Source organism: Artemia sp. Qi Xiang Cuo, chromosome 16, assembly GCF_049724085.1.
Source record: "Artemia sp. Qi Xiang Cuo chromosome 16, ASM4972408v1, whole genome shotgun sequence".
Classification (NCBI taxonomy): Eukaryota; Metazoa; Arthropoda; class Branchiopoda; order Anostraca; family Artemiidae; genus Artemia; species Artemia sp. Qi Xiang Cuo.
The window spans coordinates 45,474,144-45,498,401 of NC_142809.1; the positions used below are offsets into that span (position 1 = coordinate 45,474,144).

At 34.0% G+C, this 24,258-nt stretch overlaps 1 protein-coding gene across 1 annotated transcript in view; it reads right to left on the reverse strand.

Annotated features, from left to right (window-relative positions):
- Mat89Ba (nucleolar protein 6 Mat89Ba) overlaps positions 1–24,258 on the reverse strand; it is a 466,793-nt gene that overhangs the window by 409,863 nt on the left and 32,672 nt on the right. The gene's annotated exons all lie outside the window — the stretch shown is intronic.

Consider the following 24,258-nt stretch of genomic DNA (forward strand, 5'->3'; position numbering starts at 1 on the left):
CTTTGTGCAAAAAGTTGCAGCTAAGCTCCCAATTCTATAGTCTAGAGCTCTGTGTCAAGGATTACAAATCCTACCGACCAGCAGGGGTGTCCCGAGGGGGGATAGGGGCGCCCCCCCCCCAACGTTTTTGGTATTCGGTGAAATTTCCGCCGAAGACAAAAATTTCGGCGGATTTCGGCTTAGAATCATTTTGCGAGCATCAGCATTGGCTCACCGTCACAAAGACGATGAGCACAATGAAGTTTTAAATGTCCTTAGGTTTTTTTTATTTAGTTTATTCCCTTTTGATTTTGAAAGTTTGATTTTTTTTTTTTATATATAACCATTGTGATATTTTGATCAATTTTTTTCTGACTTATATTTGCATGTTTTTTATGTGCTTTTTGACTCTGAAGTCCGAATTTTGCCCAATAAAATCTTATCTTATGAAATAGCTTGTGATAACGAACAGTAAGTAAGGAGCGACTCGGTTGAACAGTAACCAAAACTCTGAAAAGAAGAATTTTGATGCATTAAAAGAATTGTCTTAATTTGATGATTCCAACTCTATAAATTTCATTAAGTTTAATGTTACCTACCGAAAGCTACGAGCCTGCAAAAATTCACCTAACTTTCACGGGGGAAACACCCCCAAAGTCAACCAACCTTAATAAAAATCACATCATTCCATTTAGCATATCACAAAACCCCCGTGTAGAGGCTTCAAGCTCCTATATACAAAAATGTGAAGGTCACACAACAATAATTGATTTGCAAAACTCTATAATATAATATTGCTGGATAACTAAAAAAGATGAATCAATTCATTTAGCACTCATTAAATAATATTTTAGAATAAATATTAAATAATTTGAAATGAAATAAGCAACTTTTACCTATCGCTATAATACAGCATACCTCGGGTGACAGTTGAAATAACAGTTGTTTAGTAAAATAAAATAAAAAGAAGAATCGAAATTACATTCTTTTAAATTAAAAAAGAAGCGTTTATCTCTCCATAACGACCATAACCATAGTTTAATGTGTAGCTGTAAAAATTTAGCACTAAATTAACATCAGTAAAAATCGCAGAACCTAATCAATAGAAAAAAAAAGTTAATTTGTTTAATTAAATATTTCGAAATATTTTGATACATCTGAGCATAGGCGATATATGAAATATGAACGTAAGCAATGCCAATCTTATTGGTATATTTTAAATATATGCCATCAAACTGACTTGTTAAAGTGCCTGTAGGCCGAAATTTACCAAAAATCTTGATTTCTGCAGAAAATTCGGCAAAAATCAGGTTGCGATTCGATAAAATTTACGAATATCCCCCCCCCCCCCAATGAAATGAGCCTCGGGACGCTCCTACCAACCAGGATGCCCCTATCGCACTATATTTACCACCTAGACTTGAGAGTGGTGTTCACATGTAAACCTGGCTGAATTCCCATGCTCAAGCATGGGAATTCAGCGATTGATATTATAGTCAAAAAAATTCATGATGCTATTTCCATTGATTACAACCCAAAATTCCAAGAAATAGAAATATAACTCAAAGGAGTATTTGCAATGGTTAAAAGCTTGGAAAGTAGGATTTTGTAATTGGAGTCGAAAGTGGATGATTTTGAAAAAGAAAAGATGTTGGATTGCTTAGTGATGAATGGAGTAAGGCAGAGGCCTAGAAATGATCTAAAGAAAGAAGTATCAGTTATCATTAAAGACATGATGCTGATCCCTGGTTTTGAAGTCAATAATATTGTAAATGTTTATCGATTTAGTTTGAATGACTCTAACGATCAATCTAAAGTGTCTCCAGTGCTAATACGCTTCAAAAATGTTGAATTAGCTCGAGTTGTTTTCAAAGCAAAGACTAAACTAGCAAAGAGTGGAATATTTTTGTCAGATTCGATCATTCGCAGATTGTGCTTAGGTATGGTGTTTTTTTTTTGTTTTTTTTTCTTTCTTTCTTTCTTTCTTTTATGTATATTTTATGATTTAATGCCATATCTAAAATTTGTGTCTTTTTTTTAAAAGCCATTTATAAAAAGCTCCAGTTGTGCGACGACTTTTCTAACTTGAAAATAGCCTGTTGGATGTTGTGAGCATTATTAATAATTCTATTAGGCATTTCAACAGTGATTCGACCACAATGAACCATGCAGTAATGAGTAAATATGTTTCTAGTCTAAGGGATGCTGTCAAGCGGAATGGATATTTTTCAGTGCTTCAGTTGAATATTCAGGGTCTTTGTTCTTCAATTGACCATCTAAAACAAATTATTTCTGATGGGCTACCTGACGTTGTTGGTTTATGCGAGACTTTTTTAGATTCTAAAAATGATATGCTTTTGGATTTGCAAGGTTATAAAATGGAACGACTGAATCGACAAAAGATGGCCAAGGGTGGTTTTGCTTTGTATATTTCTAATAATCCCCCATATTCTCTTAGAATGGATTTATCCAGAAATATCGAGGTGTCTTTGAGTCACTTTTCATGGATATTAAATGTGGAGGTAAGGATTTAATTGTTGGTATTATTTATCGATCCCCTAGTGGCTCTATTCCACTGTTTCTACACACCCTTAATGATATACTGGATACCATCCTAAAACAGTCGACTGAATTGATTATTATGGGAGATTTTAATATAAATTTGATGGATATAAGGTCTTCTGTATCTTTGGCTTCTCTGTCGTCCATGCTTGCCGCAGGTACTTTACCTTCTACATGTATCCCATCTCGCATAACAGAGAGTACGTCATCTCTGATTGACAATATTTTCTGTACGGCTACCTTGATCCAAAATTATGTTTTAGTAAGCGACATTTTCGATCATTTCCCTGTTTACACTACATACTGTTTTGATGAACTGACTATTGAGAGGACTGGTGAGTCTGGTAAGAGGCCTTTTAGGTTTGGTGAAGTGGAATTGATGCTTCTTAGGTCAAGATTGGCAGAAATTTCTTACGGTGGTTTTGAGAGTGATTCTGATTTTGGTAATTTATTTGATACTTTTTATACTTTTTAAAGATGCTGTTCTTGATATTTGTTCTGTTTCACCTTCTAATCGTAAGTCTAAGAATGCTCTTCCTCTAAATCCTTTGAAGACCCCTGGTCTTCTTAGGAGTTGTAGTAGAAAAAATAATCTCTGAAGGGCCTTTAAGTCTGCTAGCCCCTCAATGAAAGCTATTTGCTTTCAGCGATTTTAAATTTATAGGAATATTTACAATTCTGTGTGTCGAAAGGCCAAGTCCCAGTATTATTTTAATTGTTTTTTCAGATTGTGGTAAAGATATACGAAAAACTTGGCAGGTTATAAATTCTGTGCTTAGGCCCTCTTTTCGGTCTCCATTAGCCCCTTCTTTTTTGGATCTCGACGGCAAAATCATCGAAGGTGAACTGAATGTGTACCGTGAGTAAAATGCGATGTATTTAAAATACCAAAATAAAGTTCCTTCTTTCTAAATATAATTCCGACTTCCTATAATTAAGTTAAATCTAGTTTCGAAAATGAAAAGTCCTTAATCAGCAAAGAAAAAAAAACCGCAGTTAGCCTCAGACAAAGAACGGGGCTATCCAAGCTTTGGATTTCCCTAAGAGAGTGGGCAATAAAAAAGGTGCTACGCACAATATTTCTAAGGAAGTTTAAATGATAAGAACCGTGTCAACGTTTGAATCATCAGAACTATTTAAAACAACTTATTGGATGAAGGTTTCGCTTCCTTGGGCCACTCGAGCCATTGGTGGGCCAGTTCTTACGACACAGGAAAAAAACTACATTTGATAGTGGGGTAAAAGTACTTTTTGAAGGTATTCGTAAATCGGATTCAGGACCATTCAGATAGAATTTTTTCGCCACTCTAGCTAGGAAATTCTTTCATATTGTATCTCAGTCACCATTATTGTCATTTGGAGTGACCTACTGCTGTTCACCTAAATATGTAAGTTTCAATAAATCTATTGCTTTTTTACCTGTGTTTATTTCATTTTATATGTCTGTATCTAGCCTAATAACAGATAATTGGTTCGCAAATCTCCAAGGACGTTCCCAGGGAATCTGATCTCCAGATAGCTCAAGGAAAGAGGTCACATCTATATTTCTACACATTTTAATTCCTCTCAATAATTTAGGGCGGCGCGGTCATAAAGTTACTTCACTCCCCATTGCTGTGGCGCGAGGCTTGTTGACACAATCTTTAGCGCTATAAGCGGCGCTATCGGAGAACTTATAAGGTGTAAGTTCACGACCTTTGGGCATAATATTGCCTTTAAAGCGGTCAATATTCATTGCCAATTAAGCAACACTTTCTTTATAGCCACATAAAACTTCCATCGCTACAAATGGCACGGTCGGAAATTGGAGGAAAACTTGCGAACTAATTAGGCTATAAAACTTTATAATTTAAATTTAATTGTTAGGGATATACAGATATATAAGTAAAATGATTAGGCCTATAACCGCTAAGCTACGACAGGAAACCCTCTAAAATATCTCATAGGAGATAATAGCCTCCCCCAAAACAGGTTAAGTGAAAAAATAAATTTATTTTGAGTTGATTCAAACGCAAAAAAAAAAATGTCGGACGACCTTAACGATTTATTAATAGTGCAGAAGTTGGTCGCGAAAAATATAGAAATAGCAAAGTCTATCCCGGAGTACAATGGTTAATAAGATATTGACGAATTCAATATCCAATTGGCCCAGTTTGCACAACTAACAAAAACAGAGCTAGGAGCGTTAGTCGACCTGCTCCTACTGCGATTAAAAGGCCAGGCCTTAACCTTTCTAAATCAGATTGAACATACCATAGGCAATAACGCCAACTTGCCAATAAATACGGTGGACAAATTGTTAAAAGCATTTATAGATAGATTTATAGAAACCAGTTTAATAAATAAATTAACACACGGAACGCTGACGTTTAACTATTTACAAAATATACGATAATATGTTAATAAGATACACATGTCGTTATAGGAAAACTATGAAAGTGGTCAAGGGTAACCTTATAAAACAGTCATCCTCAATACCTTTTTGCATAGATTACCCCAAATATTATATAGAGTAGTAATTCCCAAAAATATTCAAACGTTGGATCTTGCAGTTCAGGAGGTAGAGCGATTGATCGAAGTCGACACGATGGTCGCAAATCACAGTAAAGCAAAAATAAATAGCCTAGGCGATTCAAATGCGAACATAAATTTCAAGAGCGATCAGGCGTCCCCCAATTTCTTTTCAAGGGATAACTCCCCAGTGCCACCAAGAAATAAAACGCAAGAACCCGCTAGGCAGAAAACAGTACGTTTTCAGCCTGTCAAACAATCCAATTATGAAAATAACCATACAATAATAAGATGCTATAATTGCAATCGACCTGGGCACATCGCGAGAGAGTGCCATTATGTCCCCAACCGCATACCAAGAATTGCTGTCGGCAGTAGGCAAAATTATGGCAACCATTTGTTCGAAAGAACAAATTTTAGCGCCGGTGGTGCACTAGGCTATAACCAAGGAAGATTGCGCCAAGCAGTAGCTTACAACGCGTACCAACCCAATTTTTATATCCCTCCCCCCAACAGACAAATTACTTACCGATTTGAAAACCCAAATACTCGCCAAAGCCAATATAATGCGAGAATGCTATATAGAAATCACGAAAATTTGCCGATGGGAAATGAAAATTTTGCAAGCCGACGGCATTGGCAGTCAGCGCCAGCAAGCGGCACTGACAGAGGACATCCACGTTACCATAATAATACATGGCGAAGGCAGACAGACGTAAATCAATTAGATATGCCTACGGAAACTCATACGTCTGAATATCTATTACAGGCACCGACACATGAAATAAATCCTCAGGGAAACGTTTCAGGCCCCTCAGAAATATAAATTCGACCCAGAGGGTGCCCAAATTATTTAATAGGTCCAAAACAATGGTAGTGCCGTCTTGTAGTGATAATAATAACAAGTTACCTATATTTAATGATTTTTGGTTAGAAAACGTTTACTTTAAAGCTTTGATTGACTCTGGTCCAACGATTAGTATCATAAACCCATGCATATTTAATATGTTACCTCTGCATAGTAGGCGACAAAAGAACCATAATAATCCCGATCCAACTAGCGGGACAGGGCGTAAATTGGATGTAAAATGTTCAGTGTCCCTGTACGTAAGGAGAGACAATAGGATCTTTCCAATGAACTTTATAAAAAGCGGCAACTTTCAGTTTGAGGCACTCATAAGCACACATTTTTTAAGGTATAATAAAATACCATTAGACGTAGCAATCGAGAGGCTTTTCTACCCGGCTAAGGTAGGGGAAGAAATTTCTACCTTAAGAAATCGTAACAGAGGATACGAAGATAATGTAAAAGGAGATCAAGTGTTTGGCTTTATAATGTCACAATCTCCTGAACCTCATGTCTTGTAAGTAGGAGAAGGAATAATCAGAAACTTGTCCAATTATTCTGAAAGACATTATAGAGATGAAGTAAATTTAAAAAATAAGGGTATTGAATCTGCGAAAATAAAAATAGGAGATTTGCGACATTATAGATCAAAAAAAATTAAGATAATAATAGAACTATGGGTGACCATAGTAAAACCCAGCGGAACGCCGCAAGATGCAACAATGATACGACAAAGCCTCAGTATTAATCTTACAGATCAAACAATTAAAGATCAATATTGTGAAATCATAATCAGGAAAACAAAATTCTCTACCAAAACGATGCAAAAAATTCAAATATCACAGATGATTGAACCAGTGGTTAGAAAATCCGAAATATGGTTTGCGACCCCATCTGAAATTCCCGAAAATCTCCTATGCGAAGAACAGATCATATCTTATGACAAAGGAGAAGGTTTTATTTGGGTAACTAATAACCACGAAAATGATACAATTACAATAAAAAATGGGACATGTTTAGTTCAAATCCAGGTTTTATCAGAGAATTATTTAATACATGGGAAAATTCTAAAAGAAAACTAGTTAACGGCATTAAAACCTCAAATAACAGGTACCGTCTAAATAAATCGCAATTTTTAAACAAATTTAATATGGATCATATTACGGACATGGAACTTAAGAACAAATTATGCGAATTATTATGGAATTTTAAGAATGTATTTTCCGCATCTGAAGATGATATAGGACTGATACCGTTTTATGAACACTCAATTTTAACGACTGGTAATCCCGTAGCGAAACAGCCATATTCTGTGCCGTATAAGCACAAAGAGTGGTTAAAAAATAAAATCCGTAAATTAGAAAAAAAATGAAATTATACGACCAATTATAAATCCGGATGGCGAACCGATAATCTTGTTACAATGTAGGAATAGTGACCTTAAACTTATAATAAACTATGGAGAACTCAGAAATAAAGTAGTTAGTGATACATTTTCTTTACCAAGAAAGAATAAGATTCTTTATTCTATGTCAAGCAAAAACAAAATTTTTACTTTCTCGGACCTTACCCAGGGCTACCACCAAGTAAAAATAGCCGAAAAAGATGTCCATAAAACTGCATTTTCAGCATCTGAATGTGGTTCATATGAATTCTTAAGAGTACGTTTTGGACTTAAAAAAAGTTCAAGCGCGCTATGTAGACCTCTATTACACCTGTTAAGAGGATTAAAAAATATCATTCATTTTGTTGATGCTATCATATGCGTGGGAGAAAACGCTGAACAACACTTAGCAACATTAGCTAAGGTCTTCGAGAAGTTCAGACAGGGCAATTTAAAATGCCGGCCTTAGAAAGTAAATTTATTTCAACCTAAAATTAAATTTTTAGGAGTAGTAGTAACAAAAGGAGATATCCCCAGACCCTGATAAAATAAAATGTGTTGAAAACCTCAACCCCCCAAAAACAATGAAAGAATGAAGAGAAGTTTTAGGCCTTACTGGCTACTTTAGAAAGTTCGTGTGCAATTACTCCCAAATTTCAAAACCCCTCACGGAATTAACTAAAGGGAACTCCGAAAATGTTACATGGTCCCAGGAAGCTCAAACTTCCCTAGACCGTCTCAAAAAGGCGCTCACTTCTGAACCAATATTATCACTTCCTGATTTCGAAAACGGAGAATTTGTGGTCGCAACCGATGCCAGTTCAAAAGGCATGGGGACTATTCTTTCGAAAATAATTCTCATAGAAAACCCTGATCCTTTACAAAGACCGTCTAATAAAAAAAAAATGAAAAAGTTATATACTTTTCGAGTAGAACTATATCAAAGGACGAAAGTATTTATTCCACCACAAACTTAGAATTACTACCTATAATCCACCATTTGGATAAATTTAGACATTATTTAATTGGTAGAAAATTTATACTACGACCAGACCATAAGAGCTTGCAGTACCTGCGCACATTTAAAAACCCTACGGGCATTCTAGCTAGATGGATTATGAAAATCCAAGACCTAGATTACGAATTTGAACATTTAAAAGGTAAACAAAATGCAGCTTGTGACTTTTTGAGTAGATATTCCGTCGGAAACTGAGGAAAATGAAGTTAACGCTATCAATGCTAAGAGCAAACATGGACGTAAGAAAAACAAAGTCAAGCACACGGTAAAAGAACATAAGGTTAACTATTGTCCCCTGTCTTTAGGAAATATAAAAAGAAAGCAAAATAAGGACGAAATGTGTTCAGCGCTTATTAATTATCTTGTGAATGACGATGCGTTACCGGATAAATTCAAAACTCTTAAAAAGAGATAGATAATTTTTACTATGATCTTGATGAAGAAATACTGTGTAGAATCGTGACTGCTGCGACAAAAAGAAATCAAACTTCAATAATACCTGTATTACCACAAAACTTAATAGCACCTGCATTTGAAGGTTTTCATTAAGATATAGGTGGACATTTAGGAGTAACGAAAACGTTCCATAAATTGAACCAATATTTTTACTTGCCGTCGGCAATGACAAAACTTAAAAGAATTTGTAAGTACATGCCAAGCGTGTAACTTAAAAAAAATCCCCCCAGCTCATCCTAATTCTCCAATGGCAAGGGTCCCAGTAGCAATGTACCCCTTCAATATTATCTCATTTGACTTATACGGAACGAGCGGAGGCTTGCCTGTTTCTAGCAGAGGCCATACTTGTATTCTTTCAGTTATAGACCATTTTTCCGGATTTACTTTTGCAAAAGCATTAAAAAATCAAAGTGCTTACGTCACCAGTAAAGTGTTAGCGAAATTATTTTTACAATTTGGCATGCTAAATAGGGTTTTGGGTGATAACGGGATCAATTTTGTTTCAAAGGTAACAAAAGATTTAAAGAGTTTTCTTAATATATATAAATTGGTAACAACTTCGTACCACCCATAAGATAATGGTAAAATAGAAAATAGGCATAAAATATTTTCTAACGTATTAAGTTTTTATACAAAAGACAATAAGAATGATTGGGATCAATTCTTACCTTATTTAACTAACGTAAACAACACTGCTTATTCAGAAACAACTAAAGATAATCCATTTTATTTACTTTTTGGTCGTGATTTTAGAATCCCCTATGATGGGATTATTGAATCTCGGCAGTATTATAATAGCTCTGAAGATTACAAAAAAGAATCCATAAATATGATAAGGAAAACTTATAAAATAGTTAAGCAAGAGTTGGGAAAATGTAAAATAAACCACGAACTAAGAAACCAACCAAAAATAAAGGGGAGTATAGATTTTAAGGTAGAAAACTGTGTCTGCCTAAGGAACGAGGCAAAAACGGAAGGCAAAAAACTTTCCAACAAATATTCTGGACCGTACAGAATAGTCAAAAAGTACGATAACGATTATACTTTTAAAATGGAGTTAAAGAAATAGGAAAATCAAGACCGACTTCAGCAGCCGCACACGCGAAACAAACGAAATTAAAAGGGCAAGAATTTTTGAAAAAACAATACAAAAAGTTTGACCTTATTATGCTATAAAAACCTAAAAAGAAAAAACCATAATAAACAGAGGAGAAAATCACGACACAGTCAGGTAGAATGGTTAAATAACCTGACAGGTGGATATATCCCTAATTAATGTAAAGACAAATTTCAAATCCCTTATGAAAATTAACTTGTGATCCACCATAATAAATTTAACAATGTGCAAGTAAAGTTAACCAAGTCAATATTAATGAAAAAAAAAATAATAATAATGCAAGTGATGTCAAAACGTCGACGATCAGGGAGAAAGGCCCAAGGTGAGAAGCTCGTGGTCGACCGATGGTGACAAATAGTGTTTTTAGGTCCTGTGTGGCACAGTCTGCCTACTAGGTAGCTACCTTACGAAAATCAACTATACCCCTATAAATGTGAATTAATCAGTTGGATAACGTATAATGTACCCAGTTATCGAGATCAGTAACGGAACTTATATCATGGGGAGGGGAGGTTCAATCTCCCCTACCGACCGTGTATTATTCGGTGTGTAGATGATAACGTCCCTATACTCCTCCATGGAATTCAACTTATATTCTACAAATGAACTATGGAAACCATCCCCTACTCAGTATTAAGTTGTGTAATCAAATCTAAATAGATGGACCACGTTTTGTGGGAAGTCTGGGGGTGGGCTCGCCCTCAAACAGCGTTTGGTTTGTTGCGGGCGTGCAACATTTACAAATAAAGACCAAAGATTAACGTATGTGGATGATAAATACGGGTTATTCTCAACCAATTTTTGGTGGAACATACTATTAGCCGTATGTTTCGTATTCGTGACTTTCCTGACCATAAGAACCCTATTGACTTTTAATTACGGAAAAATCCCGAGACTAAGAAAGCAAAACCAAGAGAAGAACAAGGGGAAACAGCTGAAATGCAGAGGTTAAACCCGGAACCCCATGAGAACGTCTAAGCCAAGAAAAAGGGAAGACATCAGAAAACAAGTGGGTATAGAGGTCTCCACTCGTCCTTGCTATGTCTTGTTCCCTCATTGTAAGGTTGCTCATGTAAAACTGTGTGGATACGACGGTGCAAATTGATTCTCATTACCAGAGCGAACTTGCGTGAACAAAGCAGGCATGAAATAATTCTTAACATATTGACTCAAAATTAACCATCCAGCGTATCTTCTGTTTAATGATTACTCAAAACACATTATAAAATTAGATAATTATCGAAATAAACTAAAATAACGTCTATATAGGAACGTATATTAGAAAGCTTAATAACAGACCACACTCAAAGTTAAAGAATTAATCTTTTATGTAGTCATTAGGCTATAACAACATGGTAGGAACTTCTATGTATGGAATTTCCCATTGGGGATTATGCCGTTTTATTATAAACAAAACGATAAAAATTTCTTTTTGTGTACTAATATTAGTGTATTTATTTAACTCTGTCTCATAGCGTAAAATTCACGTACCCGGTCAATACGTGACGTATTTGTACTATGAGTATTTACTTTAAAGAACGTGTGATTCTGCCTCGTTATTTTTATTACATGGAGGAGATTGGCACATTGGATTTCGATTATTAAAATGATTTGCGCAGTGCAAATACAACCTAGTAGCATCTATTTTCATCATACCTTAACAAACGAAGAGTACTCACCATACACTCAAGGCAATTTTCATCCCAGCTTCGTCTACGAAAACAACAGTTACCTTTGATCATTGTTTCTTCGACCACGAACCATATTACGTATCAGGTAACAATATATTTGAATCTCAGTATCCAGTGCTTTATCGAACTATGTAATCACATAAATTCTGAGAACCCCATCGACCAGTACAAGATATAAGTACATAAATATCACCTTTGATAATCATTATGGACCCATATACCATATGACCGTATAGTTATGATGTTTGATGACCCCAAAAACTATTTATGTGTCAAAGACTTACGTGTCGAATTCCTTCCGACCATCACTCGAAATCCATCCTATCCCCCCCTGTGTGGAAAATTCATATCTCTGTTGTCCCATAAATGTTACGAGATATTTTCTGAACAATGGACCTGGAAACCAAAATTAACCCCAGTGACCAACCCCGCAGTGACAATATACCCCTCCCACAAGTTAAAGACAATATGTTGAAGGAGTCACTATAGTTTGATGTTGACCTGTTCCAAACCCAAATTTCAATTCCCCCATGATTAACCTAGAAATCACCGCAAAGGTTAATAGACGCAAGCCACGAGCTAACAATTTTCTATGAGATACAAATGAACAATTTTATGCGAGAATACATTCTCTATGTGCCTCAAAATATCCCAAAAATGATATGCTGAGAAGAAAATAAACGCACTCCCAGTATTCGACCCCTTAATGATAAGGCACCCTATGAACTATCGAAAAGCAGGTGAGAATGAACTCTGATAGCATATTCCCACACCTGTAGTTGGAAGCATCATTTCCCAGTTGACAATTAGAGAAAGCTTGGCGTGTGAACACAATCAGGCTCGAACTGTTCCATGAAGAAACTAGATTGTAAGTGCTTTAAAAATTTTTGCCAAGACGAAAAGAGTAAAGGACAATAATTTACAACAGAAGGATTGAGTACACTAAAGACTCGAGTGGTGATGGAATAGATGTGAATTTACTTAATAACTTTGATAATTCAAAAATCCCAATATCCTATCATTAACGTTGCGTAGCAAACATCCCCAGTGAAAGTGTTTTAATGTTACCAGTGAACATGGTAAACCCAATATTGTGTGTTTTAAATCGTTCTTGTATGTAGTGTTAGATGTCCAGATAGATTTATGTGTTGCGTTGTCGACCTATTCATTTAATGTAGCGAAGATAGAAAGTAGTGTGCCATATAGACAGCAAAAAAAAGCCTTGTAAAAAGTGAATTCAAAAAAAAATCTTATGTGAAGGTAGAGTAGCCCCAACCTTGTTGGAAATGTTAAAGTAATCAGTGTTAGATGTAGAAAAAAAAATCTTTAGTATAGTAGCTAGCCTAGAACCATGAATAATCTTAGTCCGGTAGATGAATTTTAGATAGGGACGTAGAATAAAATAATTAATAGAGAAAATTTTTAGCACTCCTGATTAAGCCATAACATAAATATAAAATAATTATGTAGAAGAAATAGTTAATAAATAGTGAACATTTTAAAAGCCCAAAGGCAAGCAAGTACTAATGACGGGAAGTCATTAATTGATGGGAAGGGTAATATGTACCGTGAGCAAAATGCGATGTATTTAAAATACCAAAATAAAGTTCCTTCTTTCTAAAGATAATCTATCTTCAAAAATGAAAAGTCAATAATCAGCAAAGAAAAAAAAACCGCAGTTAGCCTCAGACAAAGAACGGCGCTATCCAAGCTTTGGATTTCGCTAAGAGAGTGGGCAATAAAAAAGGTGCTACGCACAATATTTCTAAGGAAGTTTAAATGATAAGAACCGTGTCAACGTTTGAATCATCAGAACTATTTCAAACAATTTATTGGACGAAGGGTTCGCATCCTTGGGCCACTTGAGCCAATTGTGAGCCAGTTCTCACAGCGCAGGACAAAAAAACTACGTTTGATAGTGGAGTAAAAGTGCTTTTTGAAAATATTCGTAAATCAAAATCAGGACCATTCAGATAGAATTATTTCGCCACTCAAGCTTGGCAATTCTTTCATGTTGCATCTCAGTCACCGTTATTGTCATTTGGAGTGACCCACTGCTGTTCACCTAAGTATGTAAGTTTCAATAAATCTATTGCTTTTTTACCTGTGTTTATTTCATTTTATGTCTGGATCTAGCCTAGTAACAGGTAATTGGTTAACACATCTCTAAGGACGTTTCTAGCGAATCTGCTCTCCAGATAGATCAAAGAATGAGGTCACATCTATATTTCTACACATTTTAATTTCTCTCAATAATTGTGGGCGGCGCGGTCATAAAGTTACTTCACTCCCTATTGGTGTGTCTCGAGGCTTGTGGCACAATCTTTAGCGCTATAAGTGGCACTATCGGAGAACTTATAACGTGTAAGTTCATGATCTATGGGCATAATATTGCCTTTGACGCGGTCAATATTCATTGCCAATTAAGCAACACTTTCTTTATAGCCACATAAAACTTCCATCGCTACAAATGTTCAAGATGCATTCACTTCATTCAGGTCTTATCTTGGGCCACCTTGTATGAATTCAATGTTTTTGGAACCAACGACGGAGACGGAAATTGCTAAAATTGTTATGGGATTGAAAAATTCTTCGTCGTCGGGCCCTGATAATATTCCTACCAAAGTAATTAAGCTCATACTTCCTTCCATTATTTCTCCCTTAACAAAACTTGTTAACCTCTTCTTTCAGCATGGTATTTTCCCGAGTAGTCTCAAGCGTGCTCGAGTCATCATATTATATAAGGGGGGGGGGGACACGAAATGATCCAGCCAACTATCGGCCAATTTCTTTGTTGTCTGTGTTTAGCAAAATATTTGAGAAGGCGATGCTTTCTCGTCTTAACAATTTTCTTACTTCTAAAGATTTTTTTCACGAATTTCAATTTGGTTTTCGAGCAAATCATTCGACTGAGCAGGCTTGTGCAGTTTTACTGAATTATCTTCACTCTGCCCTAGACTCCCTTTTGATTCCTGCTGCTTTGTTTCTGGGCGTTTGTAAAGCCTTTGATTCTTTAACCTACAGTATTCTTTTTTTCAAATTTTATCGTTTTTGTGTAAGAGTTAGTGTTTCATGGTTTCAAGTCTTTCTTGTCTGGTAGAATAATTTCTGTTGATCCACTTTTTTGCTCACCATCAAGTGTTGACCAAGGGTCAGTTTTAGGGCCGGTACTGTTTTTAATTTCTATAAATGACCTAATTTTTGCAGTTAGAAATAAAAATCCTCTTTTTTGCTGTCGTCTATTTCATCCAACAGTCTTCCGTACCCATAGCTATAGTTTGCATGCCTCGGATTCGCTTGTTACTTTTGCCGATGATACCACCCTTATTACTTCTGGGAGAACAGAGGATGAGGTTCGTACAAAGTTAGTGGACCTCTTTGAGAGAGTTTCAATTTGGTTTGATGCTAACTCTCTTGCCTTAAATGTTTCTAAAACTAGTTTTTTAGTTTTTTCTCCTATATCCCAGGCTTGTCCTCAATTATCTGAAATTCATACATCCAAAGGCTTTATTAGTAGACCAAAGAATGGCCATGTCCTTTTCCTAGGTATCCTCCTAGATGAAAATTTATCTTTTAAACACCATATTGATTTGATTAAAATGAAGGTATGCAGAAACCTCGGTATTCTAAGAAAACTAAAACATTTTTCCAGGACCAATTCTAAGAATCCTATTTCATAGCTTAATTCATTCTTATGTTTCTAATTGTCAAGTCATATTGATGTCTTGTCTACTTACCTTTCTTTTCTCAAACCACTTCTGAGTACCTACAGTAAAGCTATAAATCTTATCTTAGACGTAAACCATTTGGCAACTAACCCACTGCTTGATATTGAAAAACTCCATATTCTCTTCTGAGTGGCTTTCGCTAATCTTCAGCTCCATGGGGATATTCTTAAGTCCCTTTGGTTTACGTCTTCTTTTGTATCTGATCGGTCAAATTATCAACTCCGTAATTCTCTAATTATCCAAATTCCCCATACACCAACAATAAGATCCGATTTTAATCCTCTTGTTGCGTGTCATTTGACATGGAACACCCTTCCCGATTCGGCTCGAGAATGCCACTCGTTTGGCACCTTCAAAAGACTAGTAAAAAAATGTTTATTTTCATGTGATTAATTTTCTTTATTTTTGCCTGCTGCCAATAGTTTTTTTCATTTAATTGTTTGTTTTTTTGTGTGTGTTTTTTTTATATAGATGTTGTGATTCATTGTAGTTTGATGAAGCTTATTTAGTGAACTCTTCTTGTTTTTCTTCCCTTTTTTCTCTCGGTTTTATGAAGAAAATGCTTTACATGTTAAGAGTTCAAATACTTATGTTTATATTGTTTAAATGTTAAGCGTTTAAATGTTTATTTGATCTTTTCATAATCCACCTCCTACAGGCCATGGAGCCTTTGTGGGGATTTGTAGATTGTTGTGTAATTATTTTACTGATATATGGAAAATAAATCTATCTATCTATCTATCTATCTAAGCAAGTGTGTAGCCAGACATACATGTCTAGGCATAGCAGTCTTGCTGGACTTGTATACGAACGCCCCTTAGCGTTGTCAATGCTAAATTGACTCGAGCTTTAAATAGAATTTACGTTATGTAAGTTTATATTGCGTTACAGAAAAGCCAACAAAGTAGCAACAAAATAAAGTTTCTAGATGAGCAATTATTAAATTTTGAAATAAGTTAAAAAACTTTTCCTAGAAAGCCTTTCAAACCGTCTTTTCATCACAAACTATCCTGCTGCAATGGCCATAAGATCATCATTAGAGCATGAATCTCTATCTCCCTTTCACATTTTTAATTTTTTAGTCATTTTTTTATGATGATTCCGATGATTTTAGTGAACAATCCTGATTTTTCTATGGATTTTTACGTTAGTCTACTGTGAAAGGACCTATGGAAGGTATGAAAGGTTATAATACACAACCGAAAAATCAATTTTCCTCCATAGCATCCCCTTCTTGCAAAGTGTTGTTTGAAGTCGCATGTACGTAACAGTTGTTCAGTGTTTAATAGGGGATCTTAATTAATTGTTTCGATTTTTTCCTTTTTTTTTGTCTTTTTCTCTATTTCTTACTCCGTCTCTGTGTACTTTTGTATTGTTTGGCAGGTTGGAAATAAACAAATTAATTAATTAATGTAACGTAACTTAACCACTAAGAATGGAAAATTATGTATGAAGTGTGAAAGCCGCTTTACAGTCTACTATATTCCAAGAACTGATAAAATTATAAAGTGCACACTGAGCTCTGAAACGATAAGAGAAAAAAAAATTCAAAATAAGTTCGACGTGAAGACCATGACATGGAGATGGAAAATTTCTCTGTAGCTTGATCAATTCCAAGAAAAATAGAAATCCTTTTCTTTCTAACCAGCTATATAGTATGAAAAGAAACAAAACCAAATTGTTCTGGCTACGAAATAAAGTCCTTAGGGGTCATGTAATGTCGGACTGATGTAGAAAATAGAAGTCTTAAAGACTTGAGATCAAAATTCTGTACATGTTCTAAATTAGTTTAGAAGGAATTTTCTAAGAGCTGTGTTTTCGGATGAAGGTAGGGAGTGATACTGAGACTAAGAAATATTCAAAATCCAGTGATAGAATGGGTCAGAAATAAAACGGGCAGAAATTAGAATAAAAAATTATAAAGCGTAGACAAAGGAGATATTATAAGTCTATTTCCATCTAACTTTTAGTTGCCAAAAAGTAGATGTCATTACTAAACTATCGCCAGCCCCCCAAATTTCTCCCTTCCTTTAAAATTTACTTCAAATATAACCATACGTACATATGATCAGGTCGGAGGGTAAAAAGCTAAAAAAAAAATAGCCAAAAGCAAATTTTTCCATGCTTTCCCCCTTTCGAGGAAATTTATCCTGACTGGACCATTAGATAAGCAACAAATACAGTTTAAAACTAATATCAAACTCAATCTGGAGCTAACAAGGTTCTAAGAACTTTAACTTCTTTCAGCCAGCATCGAAGAAATACACTGCGTCGGAACTGGCTTCGTGGTAAAAAAAAATAATAATAATAATAATAATAATGATCTGATTTCATACCCAATAGCTATTATTAAGGAACACATTTGTCCCACTACGATCTACAAGACAGGCTTTCAGGAATGACACTTCCCGTTTTTAAATTAAAAAATTTTTCACCTTTTTAAGTTTGAGTCTCACTCATCCCTTCATCTCGGAAAACAAAATGTTTTCTTTAATTTGCTTAGATAAAATCATAGGATCAGATTCATACTCATAAAGTTAACCTGTTCCCAATATTTGAAGGATGGGGGGAGGGGCTGACTATCCCCAAACAATGTTTATTTCATAGTCCAATCTTGAGTTTTATCTTCATTGCAAAAAAAGATGTAGTTTTCGGAAGCTTATCGAAATTACCATTAATTTTTTTCTAAGGTTTTAGTCTATTTCCCGAAATGTCAAACTCTTGGAGCTGTTGTGTTTCAATGTAGCCATTTTTAAAATTTGAAAATACACAAATTAAACAAAAAAAAAATCGACTAAAATCAAATCAAATCCACTACAATGTAAAAGAACAGGTTTCGAGCTACAAAAATCCATCATCGAATTTTAATTGTTTTTTCCCTATTAAGTTTAAATTTCGCTTATCTCTATAGCTCAGAAAACAAAATTTTTTTTTTTTTAATTTGTTAAAATAAAGATCCTAAAATCAGATTCAACCCTCTAAAACCGAAAGCTTCCATTACAATTAATTTTACTTTTTGAAGTAAAATCATTCCCAAATCATGTCAAGTGGGAGGAGGGGGGCTATTCGGTTGACTATTCCCAGAGAACGTTCAATCCTTAATCCAACTTTGATTTTTACCTTCACTGTAAAAGAAGACACAATTTTCAGCAGTTTTTTTGGGGGGAAAACTATAACAATTTTTTCAAAGTTTATAACAAAGTGTCATTCTTTTGCATTGTTTGAATCTCAGTGTAGACATTTCTTTAAATACAAAATTAAAGATAAACAAAAAAAGAGCTAGATTGAAACTCAAATCAACCAGATCTTAAAATTGCATGATCATACACTGTGCAGATATTACAAAAAGGGATACCTATTGGGGGAGGGACGTACACCCTTCTCGTCCTTGATTTTGAAAATACCTCTTTGGTGTCTTCATAAAAAAATTGAAGAACAAATACTTGCACACCAACTTTTATATTTTCATGAATTGTAGCCGCAGATCAAAACAATTTTTTTTTCAGATAGAAGAAGTATATTACTCAGAAATACAAAAAATACAATGTATTTGTTCTACAAAAACTCAATGATTCATTCTTTTATTCTCAAATCATTTACGTTATTGGATTTTTGTCACGATAAACATGGGTGAGCATTTCTCAGTACCTTACAGACACTTTAACAAGTCAGTTTCATGGCATATATTTAAAATATACAAATGAGATTGACATTGTTTACGTTCCAAGTTCATATCTCGCCTATGCTCAGATCTACTGAAATATTTCGAAATATTCAATCAAACAAATTTATACTTTTTTAATGATTAGGTTGCGATTTTAACTGATGTTAATTTAGTGTTAAATTTTTTCAGCAATATATTAAACTATGGTTATGGAGAGATAAAAGACTTCTTTTTTAATTTAATTGAATGCAGTTTCAATTCTTCTTTTTATTTTTTTTTACTAAACAACGTGTTATTTCAACTGTCATCCGAGGTATGCTGTACTATAGCGATAGGTAAAAGTTGCTTATTTCATTTCAAATTATTTCATATTAATTCAAAAATATTAGTTAATGAGTGCTAAATGAATTAATTCATCCTTTGTAGTTATCCAGCAATATTATATTTAGTTTTATAAATCAATTATTGTTGTGTGATCAATTACCTGACCTGATTTTTACATACTAAATTACATTTAAACATTCATTAAAAAAATCCTATTATGAAACCATTATAATTACTTTTCATCCGAGAGGTAACTATTGGTTTGTAAAACGAACTAGAAGGAAGAGGTATCATTTGTAGAAAATATAGAGGAGGGAAAAGATTTTTCCAATTTTCCTAAATTAGAGTACAAAAGAAAAGGTGTTTTGAAAATCTAGGGGAAGGGCATTTTTAGTTTTTTGAGAGGGGGTAATTCCACCCCTCCCCCCCCAATTTAGTTGCAAAATCTTGTGCTGGAAGCCCAATAAAACGTTGGTCTTTCAAGCAATCTTTAAAGGTATTTCACATCCCCTCTTAAGCACATTTCTATAGCCTATACGGTCAAAACATATTAAAGAAACTAAAAGAAAACCTACTTCAAACGTAGCCAATTACACTTAGAGTACCAAGGACCTCAAAATAAAAACATTCCTTGCCCTGGACGCTTCTTAGGTCAATTCGTGCCTGAAAACCACGTTTTCCAACACTTTTATTTTGCTTGTTTCAAAATAATGAAGCTTTTAAGGCTTAGACCTATTTTCGTCAATGTTGCCAGAATGAAGCGTGAAAATCAATAAGCAAAACTAGCTAGTTTAATTTTTAACAACGCTTTTCCTCAGTAAAAATTCAAATATTAAGGGTATGTGGTTCCTTAAAATCATTTTGCAAGCATCAGCGTCGGCTCACCGTCACAAAGACAATGAGCACAAAGAAGTTTTAAATGTCCTTGTGTTTTTTATTTAGTTTATTCCCTTTTGATTTTGCAAGTTTGAATTGTTTTTTATGCTTTTTACAACCTTTGTGACATTTTGAAAAAAAAATGTCTTACTTATATTTGCTTGTTTTTTGCATGTGCTTTTTTGACTCTGAAGTCTGAATTTTGCCCACCTGGTCTTGTGATATCCATTGTTCAGAAATAAAATCTTATCTTATCAAACAGTTTGTGATAGCAAACTGTAAATAAGGAGCGACTCGGCTGAACAGTAAACAAAACTAAAAAAAGTAGAATATTGATAACGATAGATGCATTAAAAGAATAGTCCTTTTTTGCTGATTCCAAATCTATAAATTTCATTAAGTTTAATGTCGCCTACCAAAAGCTACGAGCCTGCGAAATCCACCTAACTTTCACGGGGGGAAACACCCCCAAAGTCAACCAATCTTAGTAAAAATCGCATCATTCCATTTGGCATATCACAAAACCCTAGTGTAGAGGTTTCAAGCTCCTATATACAAAAATGTGAAATTTTTACAAAAAAGAGCAAGGGTTGAGGGAGGGGTAGCCACCCTTAAATACCGAATTTTTTCTGTTCGTTGTGAATTGTAATAATGCTCCTTATTTCCGGTTAAAAAAAAAAAAACTTGTTTGCTTTTTATAATTTAATTTTAAGACAGGATCCATAAGCGAATTCTTCCGGAGGACTAGCTATCATCGACATCTGTCGAGAATTTGTTGTTTGATTGTGAAATTTGACTGAAGAGACAGTGATATTTTACACCTTTTTTGTCGGCGAACTTTTCAGTCAAAGCTGGTGGCACTTAAGGGAACTCGCAATGCGACTAATTTTCTCAAATGTAGATCACTTTCTGCTGATTAGCGTTTTCCTATTACAAAATTATCGTTTTTCATACGAAAAATATTTTGTATGATAAAATATTTTTTGGGACTGCCCTTTCCTGAACTTTAAAAGGAATATTCTACTCCATTTAATCGAAAAAACTAAATTCACACTTTTTAATGATTTAATATTTTAAATTATTATTTTAATGATTATTTTTAATGATGACACCTATTAATTATTTAATAACAATATTTCGAGAAATGGAGTGTTGGCTTTTAGTTTTCTGGCATTTGTTTGGATCTCTTATTCAAGCTCTACAAGTTATCGCAAGACCGCCCAAGCAATTCTAAATAATTCGGCTACACAAATTAAAAAAGAAAATAATGGACGAGACAGGGTGCTTATTTAAGGCCCCATATCACCTTAAAAATATAACAACTACATCTTCAAAGGGGAAACTTCATTTTCATAATCTGTTTAGTGCCAAGATTTTAGCTTATTTTTTGCTGATTTGTCGCACCATTACAGCCAAAACTGCACAAGTATAAGTTTTCCCTTTGCCAATTCAAATAATCAGATTTTAATTTCACTGTCCTTGGTACTTAAAATTAACATTGAATCAAAGCAGCTTTGTATTTCAAAAATAATTTCAAGTCAGCTTAATAGAGGAAGTAACTGGTTCGAAAATCGATTAGAAATGAGGAGTAATTGTTGTTTTTGTTTTGGAGGAGTAATTGTTGTTTTTGTTGTTTAGAAAGAGGGAGTAATTGTTGTTTTTGTATTGAAGGAGTAATTGTTGTTTTTGTTGTTTAGAAAGAGGGAGTAATTGTTGTTTTTGTTTTGAAGGAGTAATTGTTGTTTTTGTTGTTTAGAAAGATGGAGTAATTGTTGTTTTTTTTTTTTAGGAGTAATTGTTGTTTTTGTTGTTTAGAAAGAGGGAGTAATTGTTGTTTTTGTTTTGTAGGAGTAATTGTTTTTTTTGTTTTTTAGAAAGAGGGAGTAATTGTTGTTTTTGTTTTGAAGGAGTAATTGTTGTTTTTGTTGTTTAGAAAGAGGGAGTAATTGTTGTTTTTGTTTTGAAGGAGTAATTGTTGTTTTTGTTGTTTAGAATGAGGGAGTAATTGTTGTTTTTGTATTGAAGGAGTAATTGTTGTTTTTGTTGTTTAGAAAGAGGGAGTAATTGTTGTTTTTGTATTTAAGGAGTAATTGTTGTTTTTGTTGTTTAGAAAGAGGGAGTAATTGTTGTTTTTGTTTTGAAGGAGTAATTGTTTTTTTTGTTGTTTAGAAAGAGGGAGTAATTGTTGTTTTTGTTTTGAAGGAGTAATTGTTGTTTTTGTTGTTTAGAAAGAGGGAGTAATTGTTGTTTTTGTTTTGAAGGAGTAATTGTTGTTTTTGTTATTTAGAAGGAAGGAGTAATTGTTTCCTCCAAAGCTTAAGAAAAACATTTTAATTGAAGTTACAACATCTTCTCAGGAAACCCCAATGAAAATTTACTCTTTCGAACACCATTTAATACTATTTAATTTTCGCTCTCAAGCATAACTCTAAACCTATATACCAATCATAATACAGTCCGAAATGATGGTTTTTTTTATTTATTTTTAATAAATAGAGACATTTAATAGATCTAAGCAGTGAAAAGACCCGAAATGCAATATAAGTTTGTTGGTTTTAATAAACAAATTAAAGAAAATTCTGTTGTTTTAGGATTTTTATTACATAGCAGGCTCATGTTCCCATGTTTGTAAGTTATTGGTAAGTTATATGTTTTGGTAAGTTGCTTTTAGCAGCCCTATTGCCTTGATTTTTCAACGTAAGAAAACAGTTTTTCTACCATTTGAAAGCTGGTGTTTAGTTTTATCTATGCAGCGAATTATACTTTTGAATTTGACGTTGTAGTTTTTTAGTTTTTTTTAGATTGAAAAACTCGAAAAAAAAATTATTGAAAAATACGTATATAGGAATTTCTTCCTATTATTTAAGTAATTTTAGATGATGCTCTGAGAAAAAGTCTATGCAATTTCATAATTCTGGCTCGATGAATAGATAGATCTGAATCTAATACAGCATAAATATTTTGTCCTTTCGATACAAATTATGGCCGCAGCCTTGTCGCAAAATCGCATGTATTACAGGAAACAAAAATCTTGATATGTTATATTAATCAATTTCCACCAACAATGTTCTTCATAGACAACTATTATATACAGTACCAGTGAACCGAGCTTCGCTTAGTGAAAAGAAAGTTTTCTGTGTTTCGCAAAACAGTTATAATTTCATTTTATTTCATTTGTAATAGAAAAAAAAACCATTTGGGTACTGGACTTCTGGGTATTTATGACGTCACACATAAGAAAATTGTTTTTCCAAGATTAATTAAAACCTTAGACAAATTTTCTGAAGTTGTGACCAATCGAGATCACTTTTCACACCGAAAACGAATAAATATCTTACAACGAACAATTTTATTGAGCGAACAATAATTATCGAACAAAGCTCGGTCCCAAGAATATAAATTATCATTTTAATTTTTCTGCCGCAATTCGGGGCATTTAATACAATGCCATTAAGAATACCAGACTCATTTCACGGATATCAAACGCGAACGTCTTTTTCTAAAAGCTCAGAACCAATTGAATTGTCGACAAACAAATTGCGCTTTGAAACTCTCGCTACTCATGCTCAAGTATTTTAACCATCATAGGTCTCTAATTTCAGTCAGCAGACGATTTATAAAAATATTAAGATGGCTGGGAGGGGAAAAGTTTTCAAGCATGAAATAGTCAACCAAAGCTAAATCAAATAAAAAACGATTCAATTATTAGCTCCTACTGAGTTAGCCATGAGAGCAAACTCATAAAAGCAGTGTGAATATCCTCGTGAGGATATATCATATTTCCTATAATAAATAGGTTTTTTATAGCTATTAAGTTTGCCAATATATTGCCGTAGCCTATTTAGATCGTTGGAATCACACGACAAAACCGTAGTATGCCAATTTTCAGGAAAAGTTATAGTGTTGTTTTTGAGAGAAAAAAATTACGGATATGTATGCAATTATTGCTCGTTTATAAGATAGTTTTTGTGAGTGTATATTTCTAGCATTATTTTTGGTAATTTCTCTGAAGCTCATTATTCACCTAAATATATTATATAAATTAAATCATTTATCAAATCATCTATGAGTCGTAGTCAGAACTTCCTCTATAGCATAATT